General features: G+C 41.9%; 1 long non-coding RNA gene across 2 annotated transcripts in view; it reads left to right on the top strand.

Moving 5' to 3' along the window:
- LOC144319052 (uncharacterized) overlaps positions 1 to 21,119 on the top strand; it is a 431,793-nt gene that overhangs the window by 134,519 nt on the left and 276,155 nt on the right. For both annotated transcript variants that reach the window (XR_013384970.1, XR_013384969.1), the window contains one exon: positions 13,911 to 13,962. This is a non-coding gene — a long non-coding RNA (uncharacterized LOC144319052). The remainder of the gene's footprint in view (positions 1 to 13,910; positions 13,963 to 21,119) is intronic.

The following is a 21,119-nucleotide window of genomic DNA, read 5'->3' as shown; positions in this document are numbered from 1 at the left end:
ATTTCCCTGATGGCAAGTGATGCAGAGCATTTTCTCATGTGCATGTTGGCCATGTCTAGGTCTTCCTCTGTGAGAAAAATGATAGATTTTTAAAAAGAATTATTTACAAATTTGAGATTTGAGTGGGAACCTGATCCCATTGTTTTGTTTTTTCCCAATGAAACCATCCATTCTGTGATGATGGGAGTATTTTCTATACTTCTTCTCCCCATTCCCTTCCCCTTCAGCTACTCTTTTTGTTTCCTAGAGTTTAATGTCTCTTACAGTTTGCCTTCCTATTTTCATCTTATTTTATTTTTCCTTCCCTTCCCCTGTGTTCATCTGTTTTATTTCTTAAATCCATGTATGAGTGAAATCATATGGTATTTGTTTTTCTCTGACTGACTTATTTCACTTAGCATAACACCCTCTAGCTCCATCCACATCATCACAAATGGTAGGATTTCATTCTTTTTGGTGGTTGAGTAGTATTCCATTGTATATATATTCCATATCTTCTTTACCCATTCATCTGTCGATGGACATCTGGGCTCTTTCCAGAGTTTGGCTATTGTGGACGTTGCTGCTATAAACATTGGGGTGCATGTACCCCTTCAAATCACTATGTTTATATCCTTTGGGTAAATACCTAGTAGTACAATTGCTGGGTTGTAGGCTAGCTCTATTTTTAACTTTCTGAGGAACCTCCATACTGTTGTCCAGAGTGGATACACCAGCTTGCATTTCTACCAACAGTGTAAGGGGGCTCCCATTTCTCCCCATCCTCACTAATACTTGTTATTTCCTGACTTGGTCATTTTATCCATTCTATCTGGTCTACTCTCCTATAGCTTTTCTAATATTTGAAGTTTGGACATTACAACTGCTCAGTGAATCTCAAGATATTTTTTTTTTCAAGATATTTTTAAGAGTAGGATTAGGTGTAACTAAAGTAGTGACAATAGCTTTTTTTTTTTGAATAGTGCTTTACAGTTTACAGGACACTTCCAAATACAGTCATCATGGCAACCCTGATCTGCAGGTGCAAATACATTAACTATTTGTATTGCTGTCTTATCAGGGCTCTTTTGGTTGCAAGTGACAGAAACCCATCAAAGTAGGTTAAGAACCAAAGGCAGATTTATTGTAAGAAAATGTGGATGTCTGGGGCACCTGGGTGGCTCAGTCGGTTGATAATCCAATTCTTGATTTTGGCTCAGGCCATAATCTCAGGGTCGTGTTGGGCTCAAGCCCTGTGTTGGGCTCTGTGCTCAGCGATGTATCTGCTTAAAGATTCTCTCTCTGCTTCTGCCCCTCCCTCCACTGTGCTCACATTCTCTCTCTGTCTTTCAAATAAATACATCTTAAAAAAAAAGAAGAAGAAAATGTGGATGTCTAATGGGACTCACAGGCAAATAGTGCCCCTGGGGCTCAGATAGGACCAAGGCAGCCCCTCCCCATTTCTCTTGCTCTGGGGCAACATGTTTACTGTCTCTGCTTTCCTTTTGGCACAGCTACTTGATTCTCTCTCAGTAATGTTTTGGCTAAAGATGCTCAACTGAATGGAGGTTCAGATTGTTCTGATTTAAAGGCCAACAGAGATGTCTACTGTCTTCTGAATTTCATTTCCCAAATCCCAGGAATTGGCTCAGTTGAGATCACGTGTCCATACGTGGTCTGCCTGGTGGGTTGGGCTCACTTTAGTTTTGGAAGGCTTTCCTGAGAGCAGAGGCATGTGAAATGGGAAGGCCTTTCCAAATAATGGAAAAGGCAACTGAGACTTAGTGAGGCAGAGTGGTATCCCTCCCCCCGGGCTCCAGGCTTGCACAGCTGACTGCCTACTTGGCATCTCCGCTTGGAGGTCCTCAGGCACCTCCAGCTAAGGTGTTAGGAGAGAGCTCCTTTTTCTCTTCTCCAAACCCATTCATCTACCATTCCTTTCCATACTCGTGGGTGACACCCTCCAGCCGCCTACTTTCTGGAGGGAGAATCCTAGTGTTCATACCAATTCCTCACTGTTCAGCTCATCTCTAAGACCCATCATTTCAATCTCCAAATATACTTGAAATTTGCCCATTTCTCTTCATCCTTATTGTCTCTGTGCTGGTCTGAGTCGCTGTATTAGTTTTCTATTACTGCCTAATGAATCACCCACAAACTTAGCAGCTTGAAACAACACAGAGCTTCCATGGTCCAGAGTGTGGGTGCAGCTTAGCTAGGTCATCTGGTCAAGGTCTCGTACAGGCTACGGTAGAGGTGTTTGCTGGGGACACAGTCATCTCAAGGAAGAAAGCGGGGAGGATCCCCTGCTAAGCTCACATGATTGTTGGCAGGATTCAGTTCCTTCAGAGTTGTTGGGCTGAGGGCCTGCTAGCAGGCTATTGGCCAGAGGCTGCCCCCACCCCCCACTCCTCAGTTAGGTGACTCCACAGGACAGCTGGTATATGGCAGCTTGTTTCATCAAAGCAATCGTGTGAGGGGAGAGACAGAGAGAGAATGAATAACATTGAGCCTTAGATCAGCCCCACCCACAGATTTAGAAGGACCAATACTTTCTCAGTCTTGCTTGGGTTGATTTGAGCTGGGTTTATGTGACTTACAACCAAGTGCCCCTCCCCCAGTGCTTCCTATTTTTTTAAAGTAAAATCTAAAATCCTCACATTGGCATACAGGAACCCACATGAACTGGCCTCTTTATTCAGTGACTGCATCTCCTGTCTCTCTGCTCCTGCCATGCTACTCTCCTTGTTATCCCTTAAGCGTGCCGCTCCTTATTCCATACCTGATCCAATCAGACTTTTTTGGGGGATGCTAGTCACTGATATTTTTTAAAAGGTAGCCATTGGGGATGCCTGGGTAGCTCAGTGGTTGAGGTCTTCCTTTGGCTCAGGGTGTGACAGGATTGGGTCCCTCATTGGCTTCCTTGGGGGAGAGGGGCTGCCTCTCCCTCTGCCTATGCCTTTGCCTCTCTCTCTCTGTGTTTCTCATGAATAAATAAATAAATAAATCTTAAAAAATAAAATAAAAGGTAGCCATTGATTCTCATGTGCACCCCAGGCTGAGAATCACCCCTTCAGATTAATAAAGAAGACTACTGAATATTAGGACAGATACTATGAGGAATTTCATAAAGTTTATATATAATTTTGTTATCAGCATAGAATTCACTTTCTAATTTTATTTATAAAATAGGAAATCACTTCCCTATACAATTTAAAAAGTTTGTTTTAAGAGTCCCTAGGACTGTTAACTTCCTATAACCCTGAGATTTTTAAAAAAATGTGTTACAAGAAGCTATATATGTTCCAATGTTTGTTGTAGAAAGTCCTCCTAGGGTCATCAATTAAATTTGTCACAGGAGGGGTTGATTTTGTGCTTTAAGCTTGTGATAATCAAACTACCTTTCAACTCTACCAGTTAGGATGCGGAGTCTTTTCTATTTGGCATTCAAATTAATTCTCCTTTACAAAAATGTTATTTCACAAATAACTAAGTGACTCTAATGGATTACCTCTAGAATATGATGCAAAATCTTGATTTTTCTAGGAATCGATAATTTTAAAGAAACCCTGCCCCCTATTCATTACACTCTTACCAGAAAGAATCAGTCTTGATTTTTTTTTGTGAGGGTGTGCACATGTGTGTGAGAGTGGTGAGAGAGAGAGAGAGGCAGAGGCAGAAGGAGAGACAAATCTTAAGCAGGCTCCAGGGCCAGCACAGAGCCTGAGGTGGGGCTTGATCTCATGACCTGAGCTGAAATCGAGTTGGATGCCTAACCAACTGAGCCACCCAGGTGCCTCAACCTTTTTTTAAGATTTTAAAATAATCTCTACCATGGGCTTGAACTCACAACTCCAATATCAAGTGTCATGTGCTCTACTAATCGAGCCAGCTAGCTGCCCTCAGACTTGATTTTTTTTTTTTTTTAGGTAGACTCCATGCCCAGCATGGAGCCTGATACAAGGCTTGAACTCATGACCCTGAGATCAAGACCTGAACTGAGATGAAGAGTCGGATGCTTAACTGACTAGGCCACCCAGGGACCCATCAGTCTTGATATTTGATCGCTTTTTAATTTCTGGTTGAAGTTTTTTAGGAAGCCAAGTTCTTCTTTGTGACCTGGGTTTCTGTGAGGTGTCCCCAATTCCTTTTATAAAATCCTTAGTTTGCTTTATGCCACCTTGTGTGCATTTCTGTACCAATCTCTGAGAAAGGCAATCATTAATCCTGACAGCAGCCCTGCAAAATAAGTCTTCTTATTCCCATTTCACAGATGTGTGATCTAAGCTCCAGAAGGATCAAGAACTTTTCCCAAATCTGCACCATTAGGAATTGGTAATCCCTAGCCGACTACCCAGATCTACTTGATGCCAGTGCTTAAGAATTTACACTCTCCCAGAAGCCCCTAATATGGCACATTCCTTTTTAAAACGGTATTCACAAGACTTTTCAACTCTCACCATTATCTAATTCCAGGGTATTTTCATCACCCCAAAAGAAACCCTTTACCTGTTAAGCAGTCACTCCTCATTTGCGCCTGTTCCCACCCCCCATTGACCACTAATCTACTTCCTATCTCTATGGATTTTCCCACTCTGGATGTTTCATATAATTGAAATCACACAATGTGTGGCCTTTTGTGTCCAGCTTCTTTCATTAAACAAATATTTTCCATGTTCATCCATGTTGTAGTGTGCATCAGGCCTTCATTCCTTTTTATGGCCGAATAATATTCTACTGTATGGCTGCACTACAACTTGGTTTTCTGTTCATCGGTTGATGGACATTTGGATTATTTTCACCTTTTAGCTATTGTGAAACATGTCATTTGCTTAAAATTTTTCCACAGGAGTCTTGTTTTTCAAATGAGATGGAAGGGCACATCCTATTTTATATATTTTATTTATTTTTAAAGATTTTATTATTTATTTATTTGAGAGAGAAAGCATGAGGAAGGGGAGGGGCAGAGAGAGAGGAAGAAGCAGACTCCCCATGGAGCGGGGAGCCCAGTCCAGGGCTCAATCCCAGGACCCTGAGATTATGACTTGAGCCGAAGGCAGATGCTTAACCAACTGAGCCACTGAGGTGCCCCTCATACACTTAAAAAAATTATTTTATGGAGGCTCTTCCAGTTATTATTTCTATATAACAAATCACATCAATATTTAATGGCATAAGCAATAATTTTATTATTCTCATGGATCTTACAGGTCAAGAATTCAGACAGGGTACAGAGGGGATGGCTTACTTCTGTTTCATGATGCCCTGGGACTTAGCTGGAAAAACTCAGAAGTTGAGGTTGATTTTCACAGCTAGGGTTTGGAGTCATCTGGAGGCATCTTTTGTCACATGTCTGTGTTTCATGCTGACTGTTAGCTGGGACCTCAGACAGCCAGTTCTGTAAAACATCTACATGTGACCTTTCCACATGGTCTCTCCACACGGGCTAGTTGGACTTCCTCACAACATGGTGGCTGAGGTGCAAGAGTGAGCATCCCCAAGAGAGCAAGGAGTAAGGGGATATAGTTTATATGCTCTATCCCTGCAAGTCAAATAGCATCTTTTCTGCTATAGTCTGTTGATTGGGGCAGTTGCTACGGTCTGAGGGAGTGTGATCATAGACTCTATCATTCAACATGGAGAATATCAAGATCATATTATAAGAACAGGTGGCATGGGAGCTATTTTCATGGCCATCTTTGGGGAAAAAGTGGTCTACAGCAGAGCTTGCACTGGGTTCTGTCCATGACAGGTATTCAGTAGATCATTACTGAATTGACTGAATTCTTGTTCATCAGTTTATGGTTGGTAGGTCTATCCCTCTGTCTTGTTCTACTTCCTCCCTCGGAAGTAACCCTTTCCTGGCCATGTTTCTAAAGTTCTGTTTTCTTTTATTTTTTAGAGATTTTATTTATTTACTTATGAGAGACACATAGAGACATAGGCAGAGGGAGAAGGAGGCTCCCCGCAGGGAGTCCGATACAGGACTGAATCCCAGGACCCCGGGATCATGACCTGAGCCAAAGGCAGACGCTCAACCACTGAGCCACCCAGGTGCCCCTGAAGCTCTGTTTTCTTAACCCTAGCTTAGAACCATTTTCTGTGATTTCCTAGCCGTGTGGTCGTAGGCAAGTCACTTTACTTCTCTGGGCCTCAGTTGTCTCACTCATAAAATAGGGGAATGTGTGCGTTCCCACTTCACAAAATTATTTGAGGGAATTCAATAGGCTAAGGCATAAAGAGTGCTTATAACAGAGCCTGGCTGGGGAAAAGTTCAGTAAGTGATGGGTATTTTACTGCTGTTGTGATTATCCAAATATAATCCCCATTTTCTTAGGCTTTCCAGTATCCATCCAGTCTGAACCTTAAGGATTAGGGCCAAATCCTACTTGAGAAGAAATGGCAGAAATCGCAACCCCTCTGCTTTTCTTATTTTCTGTTTCTTTCCACTTCTTTTATTAAGATTCCTGTCCTGCAGATTACTCCCTGTTTACCCGCAGAGAACTCTGGAACCCCATGGCGGGTGCTACCGACCTAAAATAATAATAATAATAAAAACAATAAAGCCCCCATCTCAGGGAAGTTTCTATAGTCCCAAAGTCAAAACGTGCGATCTTGCCTGGCGCTAGAATTATCCTCAATTAGAATCCCCAGCCTCCCTCCTGCTGTTGCTTGTTGCTGTAATTATTCTGTCATCATTAATTCAATGAAGCCTATTAACCCACATCAGATAGTGTATTTATCGACAATGCATGTTACCTGCTCCTCCAGACAAGACAGCTGTCACACTTCAAGCCTGCTGTCTCTTTGTCTTTCCGTTGAGGTAGTGTTGTCAGCTCCATAAATATATATTATATATATATATATATATATATTAGAATCCTCATGAATGTTCCTGTAACATCCCAAAAACCAGGTGGCTAGCTGGCCTGGCAAGGCTCCGCATGTAAGGAGGCAGTAAGGTGGGATCCCAGGGTGGCTCAGTGGTTTAGCGCCTGCCTTTGGCCCGGGGTGCGGTCCTGGAGCCCCGGGATTGAGTCCCACATCGGGTTCCTCGCATGGAGCCTGCTTCTCCCTCTGCCTGTGTCTCTGCCTCTTTCTCTCTCTCTCTATGTCTATCATAAATAAATCTTAAAAAAAAAAAAGGGAGGCAGTAAGGTGCTCCCTTCTGCGGCCCTGGGGAAACCTTTTCCCACTCTGGTTTCTCTCTTTCTTCTCCATCCTTCCTTCTTTCCAGAGGCCGAGAGCTTGGTTGGGCTCTGGAACCAGACTGCCTGTGTTTGAATCCTGGCTGCTTTGCCTGCTGACCGTGGGGAGGTGGCTCAGTCTCCTCGAGCCCCTGATTCCTCATCTGTAAAATGCTGGTAATAACGGTGCCCATTGGTTGTGAAGGTTACAGGTGCATGAAGCCCTCAGAACACTGTGTGGCTCATAGTTGATGCACCCTAACCGTTGCTGTTGTTATTCTTTCTTTGTTCTTCCCTCCTGCCGCATCTCAGGCTGCTATTAAAAATTGTAACAGACTGGGTGGTTTATTTTATTTTATTTTTTAAAAATATTTTTTATTTATTAGAGACAGAGAGAGGGAGAGAGAAACAGGCAGAGGGAGAAGCAGGCTCCATGCAGGGAGCCTGACATGGGACTTGATCCCGGGTCTCCAGGATCAGGCCCTGGGTGGAAGGTGGCTTAGCTAAACCGCTAAGCCACTGGGGCTGCCCAGACTGGGTGGTTTAAACAACAGATCTTTATTTCTCACAGTCTTGGAGGCTGGAAGTCCAAGATCATGGTGCCAGCAGGGTCAGGTTCTTGCGAGGGCCATCTTGCGGGTTGCAGACTGCTGTTTTTTATCTTATGTCCTCGCATAGTGAAAAGAGAGCTAGCTAGCCCTCTGGGGTCTCTCTTATAAAGGCTCTAATCCCATTCATGGGAACTCCACCCTCATGACTGAATCACCCCAAAGACCCTACCTCCTAATATCATCATGGGGGTTAGGATTTCAACATAGGAATTTTGAGGGGACCCATTCAGTTGATAACACCTTCCTTCCAAAGGAGGGAAGCCTGTTTTAAACATGTCTTATGTGGCAGGTACTCACTTCAGGGCTGGGATGAACTAGTCCCTGTGGCACCTCCACTGAGGGAGACAGATATTAAATAATTGCTAATAGACACAACTTGTGATAAATGCCACAGGGTACTATGAATGGGTATAACAGACATAGCTCACTTTCTGTGGAGGAGCTGGGCTAATCAGGGAAGACTTCCTGGAAGAAATAACATCTGAACAGAGTTCTTTTTAAAAAAAAATATTTATTCATGAGAGACACACATAGAGAGGCAGAGACATAGGCAGGGGGAGAAGCAGACTCCCTGTGGGGAGCCTGATGCGGGACTCAATCCCAGGACCCCAGGATCACGCCCTGAGCTGAAGGCTCAACCACTGAGGTACCCAGGCATCCCACTATGTAGTTTATTTAAACAGCCTCCTACTGATGGATGTTTGGGCTGTTTCCACCTTTTTATTATTAAAAACAAGCTGTGGTGATAATCTGATACCTGTGTGCTATGCTCATGTGCAAAAAAATCTGTGGGATAAATTCCTGAAAATGGAAGAGTTGGGCCAAACAATACCTTTTTTATAGATATTGTTAAAATGTTCTCTGTGGAGATGGTACCAATTTACACCCCATCTCCAGCAATGTCTGAAAGTGTTTATTTCCCTACAGTTGCATGGACAGCTGTGGATTATCAGGTTCTTTTTAATTTGCTTATCTGATAGGTGAAAATTGATATCTCAGCATAGTTTTAATTTGCATTTCTCTTATTATGAGTAACATAGAGCATTTTTTCATTTGTTTGAGAAGCCCTTGTATTTATTTTCTTACAAACCGTCCTTATCTTTTGCCCATTTTTTCTTTTGGTCTGCTTTTTCTTTTATTAATTTTATACATTAGAGAAATTAGCCCTTTTCTCTGCTAAGCTTCACAAACATTATTCCAGATTTCTCATTTATATTTTGACTTTGCTTATAGTGGTTTTGAGTCTGAAAACTTTCTTTTAAGCTTCCTGTAATCAGATGTATATTTTTTTTTATGGTTCCTGGATTTGTGACATACACACAAAAGGATAATCTTCCTCATTCCAAGATCATAAGATGACTCCATTCGTTAAAACATACCTTCAGGAAAGATGATTCCAGAAGGTGTCTTAATTATGTTTCACAGTGTTTACCACCCACCATGGTGGGAATGCTTCCCATATATCCAAATGAAACCTCAAAAGTTGTAGCTTGTTCACTGGTGATAGTCTTTTACCTCATTAGCAAATATATCCTGAGTGCCTACTATATGCCAGTGTGGAACTAAGAAGCCCTTAAGCTACAAGGATTGATAAAGAAGCCCATAAAAATAGCTAAAATCATACCACCTAGAAATAACCAGCATAAACATTTAGTATTTATCAATAAAGATTTTTTGAAGTCTATTGTATTGTATTAGGATCCTCCAGAGAAGCAGAACCAATGGGGTTATATAAAAAGAGATTTATTATAGCAATTGGAGCACATAGTTATGGAGGCTGAGAAGTCCTGGGATCTGCTGTCTGTAAGCTGGAGAACTCAGAAAGCCAGTTGTGATCCAATTTGAAGCTGAAGGCCTGAGAATCAGGGGCTGATGGTATATGTTCTGGTCTGAATCTGAATGCTCAAGAAACAGAAGCACTGATGCTTGATTGATTGATTGATTTTTTTTAAGTGATTGATTGATTGATTGGTTGGTTGATTGATTTATTTGACAGAGAGAGCACAAGCAGGGGGAGCAGCAGGGAGAGGGAGAAGCAGGCTCCCCGCTGAGCAAGGAGCCTGATACGGGGTTTGATCCCAGGACCCTGGGATCATGACCTGAGTCGAGGGCAGATGCTTAACCACCTGAGCCACCCAGGTGCCCCAGAAGCACTGTTATTCAAGGGCAAAAGAAGATAGATGTCCCAGTGCAAGCAGAGAGTGAATTTGTCTTTCCTCCATTTTTTGGTTCTGTTCAGGCCTTCAAGAGATGAGATGATGCCCACCTGCCTTGGTGAGGGCATCTTTGACTCCGTCTACTGTTCCAAATGCTAATCTCTTCTGGAAATACCTTCACAGACATACCCAAGAAATGACATTTTACCAGCTCTCTGGGCATCCCTTCGCCCAAATTGACACATGCAATTAACCATCACATCTATGTACACATATTTTTCAATAAAAATAAGATTATTGGGCACCGGGTGGCTCAGTGGTTGAGCATCTGCCTCCGGCTCTGGTCATGATCCCAGGGTCCTGGGATCGAGTCCTGCTTCAGGCTTCCCATGGGGAGCCTGCTTCTCCCTCTGCCTATGTCTCTCATGAATGAATGGATAGAGTCTTTTTTTAAAAAAAGATTATTATAGATATAATATTTTATGACCTGATTTTCAAATACATCTTGGATTTCTTTCTTTGTCGCTAACTAAATCTACACTGTAACATTTAATGGCCATGGCCATGGTTGGCCCACTCCTTACAATGGGCAAGGATGCTACGTTCCTGTTTCACTATTATAAACAGTGTCGCAAAGGACACCCCAAGAGCTTTATCTTTGCCCTCTTGTCGTGGACGTAGAATTGCTGGGTCATATTGTCTTTCCAGAAAGATTATACTGATTTGTACTCTCACCAATAATGTAAGGCTATTGGGGGCAGGGGCACGTACTATGGCTCCAGGGCCAAGTCTGGTAAAACCTGTTTTATTGGAGCAAGACTACTCCCATTCACTTATGTATCATCTGTGGCTCTTTTGTCCCATAAGGGCAGAGTTGAGCAGTTACCGCAGAGACCGCATGGCCCACAGAGCCTGAAATATTTACCAACTGACCCTTGCCAGACAAGTTTTGCTGATTCCTGCCTTATTTCATTAGAGAAGTTGTGTTACTTTCAGGTGTTCTTGTTCACTCTTCTAAGATTGTACAAGACAATTTTGATGTGGAATGTGGCAAGAATATCAAACATCTTGTTCCAAAACCTCTCCAGGCTTCGAAGCAACATGGATCCGAGTTTTAATCCATCATTTAATGGCTTTGTAACCCCAGTCAAAATTTTAATTTGGCTCAGTCTGTTCATGATAAAATGGGAATGATGATGACAATGCAGCAAGGTTATAAGATGTAAGGCACACAGCCCAGTTGGCCTCTGTGCATGTCAAGCCAACATTAGTTCATTTTTCCCTTCCCAAAGATGTCTGCTTCTAGCAAAGAGGAGAAAGAAATTACCAGGGGAGTTGGGATTGGGTTGGTAATAGCTGGTTTCTGCTGTTGCTTCTCATTCTCAGTCTCAAAGTATGGAGAGCTCAATTTTTTTTTTTTTTTTTTTTTTTTTTGCCCTGAGTAACTTCCAAACATTTAAAGCCAAAAAATCTCTTAAGTCATAGGAATAGTGTCAAGGCTAAGAAAAGACTGTTTTTTTCTGTTGCTTTTAAGCTTTTTACGGTTGCCCCAGGTGGTGCAGTTGGTTGGGCATTAGACTCTTGATTTCGGCCCAAGTCATGATCTCAGGGTAGTAAGATCAAGCTTTGTGTCTGGTTCCTTGGTTAGTGGGGAGTCTGCTTGGGATTCCCTCTCTCCCTCTGCCCCTGTCCTACCATGTGTGCACATGTGTCCTACCATGTGTCCTACCATGTCCGAGCGTTTGCTCGCTCTCTCTCTCTTTCTCTCTCGATAAATAAATAAGTCTTTTTAAAAAATAAACTTTTTAGGGAAGCAATTTCCACGACTTACCTGGGCTGAACAACCTTTGCTACTGTTTTAAAATTTAGGGAGTATCTTAGATTGATGGGATCAAGGAATAGTGGGTCTGCAGCTATCATTTACATTGAGAAGTGGTTATACATGAGGACACGTGGGAGGCCCAGCACTGGCACTGGTATCAGAGTAGGCAGGTTTTATAACTTCTGCACTATGGACCTTTAAACCAGATGATTCTTTTCTGTGGGGGATGTAGGATGTCTAGCAGCATCTCTGGTGTGGGAGATAGAACAATGCTAGCCCCACAAAGATGTCCATGTCTTAACATCATCTGTGGATATGTTGCCTAACATGGCAAAAAAAAACCCCGCAAAACAACCCCCCCCTCAGAACCCCTTGCATATGTGACTTAAATGAAGCATCTTGGGAGATGGGGAGATTATCCTGGATGACCTGGATTGGCCTGGTATTATCACAAAGGTCCTGATAAGAGAGAAGGTAATACAATGATGGAAATAGAGATGGAAGAGAAGGTGCTATGGCTGTGGATTTTGAAGATGGAAGAGGAGCCAAGGAATGTTGGAATGAGCCAAGGAATGTTGGAAGCCTCTAGAAGCTAGAAAATTCAAGGAAACCAATTTCCTGGAGCCTCTGGAAGGAAAGCAATCTTGCAGAGTTATATTACTCTTCTGACCCCTGGAACTGTAAGATAATAAATTTATGTTATTTTAAACCACTAAGTTTGTGGTTATTTGTTACAGCAAGCAATAGGAAACAAATACTTCTGGCATCCACCAGCTGCCAGTGATACCCATCCCCAAATTGTGATAATAAAAAATGTCCACAGACAGTACTGCTATGCATCCCATGGGGAGCACAGTTGTTTCCAGTTAAGAATTACCATGTTAGGGAGATTCCAATAGCAGCTGCAAAAATTCACAGAGTTGATGCCCTGGGTATGGCTGGCACACAGTCAGTCAAGTGTGGCTTCAGGTGAGAACACAGTCAGATACATAAGGGAGGCCAGGAGATGTAGACTACTCATGATGTCCATTGTCACTCCTTTCTGTTTTCTCACCCCGGGGGATTCCTGCCTGAATACTCAGAAAGCATGGCCGGGCTGACTGAGAATCCTTATTGAATGTGACAGCTTGCCCTGCTGGGTCCTTGCCTCTTAGCACAAGGATGACAGCTGCTCTTTGTGGCAGCCTCTCCCTATGGATCAGACTCCTTTGCCTGACTGACCAATTCCCTTCTTGCTGGGCAGGAAAGAACTTCCTTCCATCTGAGCCACAGTAGTGAAGTCTGGGCTGGTTCTAAGCAACAGAAAAGGACGCTGATTAATATAAGGAAAATCAATCAGTGATTGTCAGGAAAGTAGGGGGTATCGTGGAATGAAGGAAGTTTGCTTAGGAAGGAGAATACCCACATAGCTCTGGGAAACTCAGGAGCAGTTGAAATTCATGGTCTGCCTCTCGAGTTCTTTCATTAATGTGTCTCACCTCCCAGTCTTGGTTTCCAAGTTGCAAATTCCTGAAGGAGAGAATCTTATTGTGTGGGTCTGATACGCTGCCCCTTGAGACCACAGGCAAGGACTTTCCCAAGGTTACATAGTCCTGATAGCAAAGCTGGGCCACCTCTCCTGACTTTCAGACCTGTTTCTTTTTCATAACCAAGTACTAGAGTCTTTAGGGGGGTTCAGATTGTCCAATTAGAGAGCTAGCCAAGAGCTGGTACACCAAGGAAAGTTCTTTGTAAGCTTGCTGATGTGACACCTGAACTGGAAAATATGGACCACACTGGCTGTTTTTTCTACTGTGTATCAGGTGTCTAGATATTTGTAGGTATCTGGAAGTGACATAGGTTCCATAAACATATTTAAAATGAGTTATAAAAGAAATTGAAGATAATTACTGTGAATCACAGTAGAGTGGAGTTTTAAAAACTCATCCACCATTTTCAGCAATTTCTGATCCCTAAATGAAGTTCCCTCAGATCCTTTGGCAATTGCTACTGCCTGCTTGAGCAGATGCCCTTTCCTGGGCCTGCTTTGGGCTATGACTGGATTCTTTTCTCTAGGCCTCTATTCAAATAAACACAGCCACCACAACAGGTTTAAATTTTTATAGATTTTTTAAAAATTCCAGTTAGTTAACATACAGTATAATATTCATTTCAGGTGTACAGTATAGTGATTCAACACTTGGATATGATATCCGGTGCTCATCACGGTGAGTATACTCTTTAATCCCCATTGCCTATTTTCATCCATCCCCCCACGAACCTCCTCTCTGGTAGCCATCAGTTTATTCTTTAGAGTTAACAGTCTGTTTCTTGGTTTGCTTCCCACTCTCTCTCTCCCCGCTTTGCTTGTTTGTTTTATTCTTGAATTCCACCTATGAGTGAAATCATATGGTATTTGTCTTTCTCTGACTTGTTTTGCTTAGAATGCTCACTAGCTGTATCCATGTCATTGCAAATGGCAAAATTTCATTGTTTTTTATGGCTGAATAATGTTCCATTGTGTGTGTGCGTGTGTGTGGGTGTGTGTATCACATCTTCTTTATCCATTCATTAGTCAATGGACACTTGGGTTATTTCCATATAATCTGGTCTTAATCCAACAATAAATACTTATTATATAAAAAATTTAAAAGCACAGGTATGTGTAGTAAAATTTATAAAATCACCCATGAGCATATTGTGCATAAAAACCTATTCACATTTTGATCTATTCAGTATCCTTCCAGGCTCTTTTTCTTATTATTTGATACGTTATTTAAAAAATTGGGATTATACTACGTTTTATGTTTTATTATTGACTTTATTAATTTAGAAAACATAACATCTTCCAACAGGCTTAAATATATGTTGATTATACTTTTTAAAAGCTTCAAAGTATTCCATTTCATGATTATGCTTTGATTGATTTAATTTATCCACTATTGAGAGAACTCTTTTTTTTTTTCTAAGTTGTTGAAAAGTCTGTGATGTTTATATGGCTGCAGAATTAATCAAACCATGACTTAGTTTCAAAACTTCATGAATTATTATGTTTTATATTTATTTCATTTTGGATAGTTACATTTTTTTTGTTGTTGTTCTTTCTGATTGGAGGATATTTTGTTGTGACATCCCTTCATGATGTTGAGGAAGGAACATGTAATATCTTGAGGTCCTCCCTGTGCATATGAGCTTCTATCAATCTTCTCTGAAAGGGTTGGCCTGTGGAGTAGAAAACAAGTCAGCTATTTCATCCAAATCACAGTACTTTGACTATTGGTCATTTTCTGTAACCCACAAACAATTCATATGGGGTCCCAGTTTTCTTCATCCAGGTGACAAAATTCTATTGAGCATCAACTATGTGCTCATCAGTGTGCTTGGCCATAGGGACATGTACAGATCATCTTAGGGCATCTCAGTAGTGAAGACTTTATTATCATTTTGTCCTCCTGGTGTCAGGTCAATCTTATCTCACTCAAAACCTGGGGCTTTGGAGCAGACAGACACTTCCTTGCATGCCCATGCTAGCTGCATGACATTGGGCAACTATGTAAACACAGTTTACATTTTTTGTGCCCATTTTCATATTATGTTAGTACAGTTCAGTGGGATCATCCATGTAGAACACATAGCATAGAGTAAATGGTTGAAAATGCAATGGCCATCATTATTACCACCATATTCTACAGAAAAGCTTTTTATTTTTATTTTTATATATTTTTTTTGAGAGAGAGATAATGCATGTGAATGGAGAGGGAGAAGGAGAGAGAGAATCTTTAACATGGAGTCTGCCATAGGGCTTGATCCCATGACCCAGAGATCATGACAAAAGCTGAAATCAAGAGATGTGTATCCAACTGAGCCACCCAGGCATCCCATATTTTGCCAAAAAGCTTACAATCAAGTAGAAGAAAATGTATTTCTGGGTCATTTATTTATCCTAAGCAGCTGATGAGCAAGGAACTAATTAGCCTAAAGAACGAGCAGGACGATAGGAGGAGGCCATTGGCTGACTCTCCGGGGTTAATTTAGCCATCACTTTTGCATGAAACCAGTACATTTAGAGTGTGAAAGGAGCCTACTGCTTGTTGATAATTAGTATGGTTTTAAAGAGTTATCATCAAGTGTTAATAACAGCTCAAGTGCAACATATCTTTTCACAACTTTCAGAGGATGTTCAAGATGTTTGCTGGGTTCTCACTTCTCGGGCTACTATGTGTGTGTTAGCAGTTGATCTAAGGAGGGCCAATAGGTTGCTTGTATCTCCTGGATCCTAGGAAAAGAAGCTTTAATGATGGCTACAATATGGCCGCACCCAAGATAAGTAATATCATGGATATTACATGAATTGGGAGAGATGCCAGCCTTTCCTAATGGGAAATGGCATTTCTTTGCCAGTGGGAGACATTTCTTCTTGTTCCAAATAATCTTGACAAAAAAAAAAAAAAAAGTCTAAAAAAAAACCAAACTGGAAACTAAATTTCTACCAATAGAGTACTACCTAAGTGTTTATTAGGACATCCATGCAATAGAACACAATGTAGCCATCAAAAAGAATAAGGTGGATCTATATAGAATGATGTTTAAGAGATACAAATTGGGAGAAAAACTGCAGAACACTAGCTAGGGTCTGATGCGATGTAAGAGGAGGGAGGAAGGAAGGGGGAAGATAAATAAAGGGAGAAAGAAAGAAGCAAAGAAAGAAAGAAAGAGAAAAAGAAAAGAAAAGCATTTCTTTATAAAATTAGGCTTTCCTTTGCAGATCATAGATTACTCCAGAAATTGAGGACTAAGGTAGATTTTTACTACAGATAAAAAGGGTGTGTGTGTATAGGGGTTTTACACAGCAGCACATAGACTACTCCAAATCTTTCCCTATACTTTATTTGGAATTTGAGTGCCTAGAACTGGATTAAATATATTCTGCGGTTTGGCATACGTTATCATCACTGATCTATTCCCAGCCCTCTTATTTATTATAATAGTATAGACACACATCCTTATTGTGATCAGTTCTCCAGAGATAGAATTTACAATGATTAAAATACACCCATTTTTTTTAAGGAGGATACGTGATGTGATGAGCACTGGGTGATATATGTTGGCAAACTCAATTTAAATTAAAAAACACATCCATTTGAAGTGTATGGCTCAATGAGATTCAATAATCAGGATGTAGAACATTTCTCTCACCTTCAAAATTCTGTTGCTCCTCCTCCTAGTTAATCATTAATTCCCACCTCTTGTCCCAGGAAAACACTGATCTATTTCTATTACAACATATTTTTCTTCCCTAGAGTTTCCTATAAATGCAATAGTACACTACAATATGTACTCCTGTGTTAGCGTTCTTCTCAGAATAATGCTTTGGTCATTCATGTGCATTGTATGTATCAGTAGTTCTTTTCTGTTTTAAAATTTGGGCTGAGTAGAGTATTCCATTTTATATAAATATACGTTATATACTATATAATATAATATAAAGTAATATGTTTATCCATCCACATATTAAAGAAGTTTTTTTTTTGGGGGGGGGGAGGAATGTTTATGTCACCAAAAAGTTGAAAATCACTTTTCTACCTTAATTGAACATTCTTGGGAATGATGGAGAACTCAATTTACACCATGATTTTCAGTAAGAAAGCAGGTTCCATATTGGGAGATGAGGTGATAGGATGACAGAAGGTTTCTGTGGCCTTAATGAACATATCATGTGGTGGGAATCCCCACCAGAGGCCCCCAGTCATCCTCACCTCCTGGCATTCACACCTTTGTGATAATATCCTCCCTTCTAATGGATTGAATATGGCAGAAGTAATGGACAATCACTTCTGAAATTAGGTTATAAAAGTATTATTTTTGTCTTGAGTGTTCTTTTTAGGATTGCTTGTCATGTAGGAAACCAGCTACCATATCATAAAGCAGTCCTGTGGAGAGGTCCATGTGGCAAGGGGTCAAGGCCTGCTGATAACCATGTAAATGAGCTTGGGAAGGAGCTGGCCCCAGTCGAACCCTCAAGTGAGACTGTGTATCTGACAGCTTAATCGCAGTCTCATGAGAAATCCTGAGCTAGAGGCATCCAGATAAGCTAAATCTGAGCCATATTAGGGGTCATTTGTATTTTTTAAAAAAGATTTTATTTATCTATTCATGAGAGCCAGAGAGAGAGAGAGAGGCAAAGACATAGGCAGGGAGAAAAGCAGGCTCCAGGAAGGGAGCCCAGTATGGGACTGGATCCTGGGACTCTGGGATCACACCCTGAGATGAAGGCAGATGCTCAACCACTGAGCCACTTAGGCATCCCAAGGTGTCATTTGTTAAGCAGCAGAGACAGATAATACTAACAAGATTACATTATCATTGTTGCCATTATTCCTATCAGGGCCATAAACTTCACCCTTCCTGGTTTCCATCCCAAGTTTAGCAGAGCCCTGGTGATGTATTACAGTAATAATCAGCAGGTACTGAGCATGGAGTCAGTAAGCACTCTTCAAGTGCTTACTTTCATTTTCTTGTTTAAACTTCACAACAGGGGATCCCTGGGTGGCGCAGCGGTTTGGCACCTGCCTTTGGCCCAGGGCGCGATCCTGGAGACCCCGGATCGAATCCCACGTCGGGCTCCCGGTGCATGGAGCCTGCTTCTCCCTCTGCCTGTGTCTCTGCCTCTCTCTCTCTCTGTGACTATCATAAATAAATAAAAAATTAAAAATAAAATAAAATAAACTTCACAACAGCCCAATGAGAGGAAACAAGAATTGTCCCTCTTGTACCTACCAGGAGAGCAAATGGACTTTAGGGAGGCAAGAACTGTAGGATGAGTAGTGCTAGTACAGAAAGGAGCTGGGCTTTGAATCCAAGCGGTGACTCTAGCATCTTGGGTTGTGACCATGACACTTCCTACTGCTGCGGGGACCTCCATCCCACAGCCATCCACAAGTGATCCTGGCTCCACACTTCTCACTCCACTCTTGCATCTTCTCTGGATTCTTCTCTGCCAACCCTATCCCACCTTCCACCTCGACTACTGTCAGGTCAGCCATCCCCAGGCCGACGTCCTGACCAAGGATGTCAGGGCAGACTACCTAGGTCAAGACCTTATGAACTTCTCATGTTCTCCCTCCAGAGAACTGTCTGCCTTCCTTACTCCTTCCTCATCTCAGTGATTGCTCTTTTTCAGTCAGATGGAAACATGAAGGTTTTTTTTCCCCTAGCTCCCTTTCCCCATATCAGGAATTAAGACATTTTCCAAACTCGGTGAATATTAATTAACCTATATTTGAAGGATAAATGAAACAGTAATAACCGGCTCCCCCACTTACTTGGGGAGGCTACTGGTGGGGGGCTGGAAACAAGCTCACTCTTTGGCTTAAGAGTTGCCTTTGAATTTTAACTCAGCTGCTCCCTGGCTGTGAGAGATCATGGCCATGTGACTTAACTTCTCTACACCTCTGTTTTCTCATCTCTAAAATGGGAGCAACGATTTTTCTGGCCAAGGACTAAGAAAGATAAACCATATGCTAGCATCATGGCTGGCACAACGTAATTACTCCATTTATTATTATAAGCAATCGTTGTTGCTTAATCCTTATTTGTAGATTTGCAGATGTCCTTTCCCAAAGTTCAAGAGCTCTTCAATGAAAAAGACTGTCTTCACCAGTCGTCTCTTCTCCTGGGTCATCTTGGAGATGGATAACTCTATGGCAGTATGTAGTGCACTTCCACTTTCACTCCTTCATGGTGTAAAAGGTCAGGATGGTGCAGAGGTCCAAGAGTATGGCCTCTGCAGTTAGAAAACTTGGTATCGAATGGCAGCTTTTCCACTTATGAACCAAATGCACTTGGGCTAATTTTGAGCACCTCTAGGCCTATCGATGATAGCAGCTCCAGCCTGATGGCATTATGGCCAAGGTTAGTGATCATTAATGCATGGCAGATACTTCTTGTGGAGCTGGCACGCAGTGATAACCCAACAAGTGCAAGCCCCTATTATCATTCTTGTAGGAGTTGGTGGAGGATGCTGAGGCATAAGGCCATCCTCTCTGCAACTTCTAAAGCCCAGGTCTTTGCTCTGCAACATTTTGTAGGCACCTGCAGGCATTTCTGCCATGCATTGGACAGCCGTGGCCCATTTGGATCCACGAGAGGCTCTCTCCCTCTTGTCTGGCCCACCCAGGGGTTTTCTTTTCTGTGCGTTAGACTTCTATTCATGGATCACCTGCCAGAGACTTGGACCAAGAATTTTTACTCTGCTTTTCAGATTTTCTTCTCTTAATGGTCCTGTTCTGTGCTGTCACTCTGGTGCCCTTCCTCCTCCCTCCTCTCCAGCCCTCGGCAGCTGGCAGGAAATGTTTATAGAAGAAGCTTTTCTTTCTCTTTTTAATAGTCTCCTAGGCTGCAACCTCCCAAATGAGAACCTTGTTAACCAGAAGGACTCTAGGCTACTGATTTATATTCCAGTCATAAAGGGAGGGGAAAAAATTACAAAGGGAGAAGGAAAATGCCAACATATCCATGTACTAGTTCCAACAGCCTCCCCGATGAGGAGTGTATATATCTATTTATGCTCTGGGTGCTAAGGGATTCCTTCTAGATTTTAGTATTTGACCTGTTATCCTTGGATCACGTGGATTCCTTGTTCCTCACACCTCAGGGTGTGCTGAAAACAAGAGTAACAGTTTTATGCTCCTGCCATTGAACAAAAGATTTATTACTTTCAAATAATAAAAGTTCTTATTCCAACAGAAATGTTAGTATCTCAGTAAAGATGGTGTCCAAGCTCATGGTGGCTTCAGAGGATGGCTAAGGGCTCACCTGTGCATACTCCCCATAGATACTGATTGGCCAACATCTCTCCATGGGTAGTTATGAAAGGGTCATACAGCATACAGGCAAAGGTCTTTGGTGGCCAGAATTCTAGCTCAGTGGTTCAAGGAAGGCTTCCCCAGGAGGAGGAAGTGCATTTGGAACTGAGCTTTGAAAGTGGGTGTCATAGACAATGTAGGCTGTCCCTCATTCCCCTCTACTTCCATAACTTCTATAACAGTAGAATCCCTAATTTTTAGCTGGGTCATCCCTCCCACCCCCGAGTAAAGACGGCAGTACTTTTAAAAAAATTTATTTTTTATTGGTGTTCAATTTGCCAACATATAGAATAACACCCAGTGCTCATCCCCTCAAGTGCCCCCCTCAGTGCCCAAGACGGCAGTTCTTTTGAATATCGCTTGCGATAATCCCTACAATTATTCCCTTTCCTGTATGCACGTCCTTTTGCAATGTGACTTTGTAGTCCTGCTATTTAATTGTGGAGTCTATTTCCCCATCCTTGAATCCCAGCCACACTTATGATTTGCTTTGGCTAATACAATGTAATGGAAGTGACATT

Source organism: Canis aureus, chromosome 8 (genome assembly GCF_053574225.1).
Source record: "Canis aureus isolate CA01 chromosome 8, VMU_Caureus_v.1.0, whole genome shotgun sequence".
Taxonomy (NCBI): domain Eukaryota; kingdom Metazoa; phylum Chordata; class Mammalia; order Carnivora; family Canidae; genus Canis; species Canis aureus.
The sequence above is the reverse complement of the archived record's forward strand: the minus strand, read 5'-3'. Positions and strand labels throughout refer to the sequence as shown.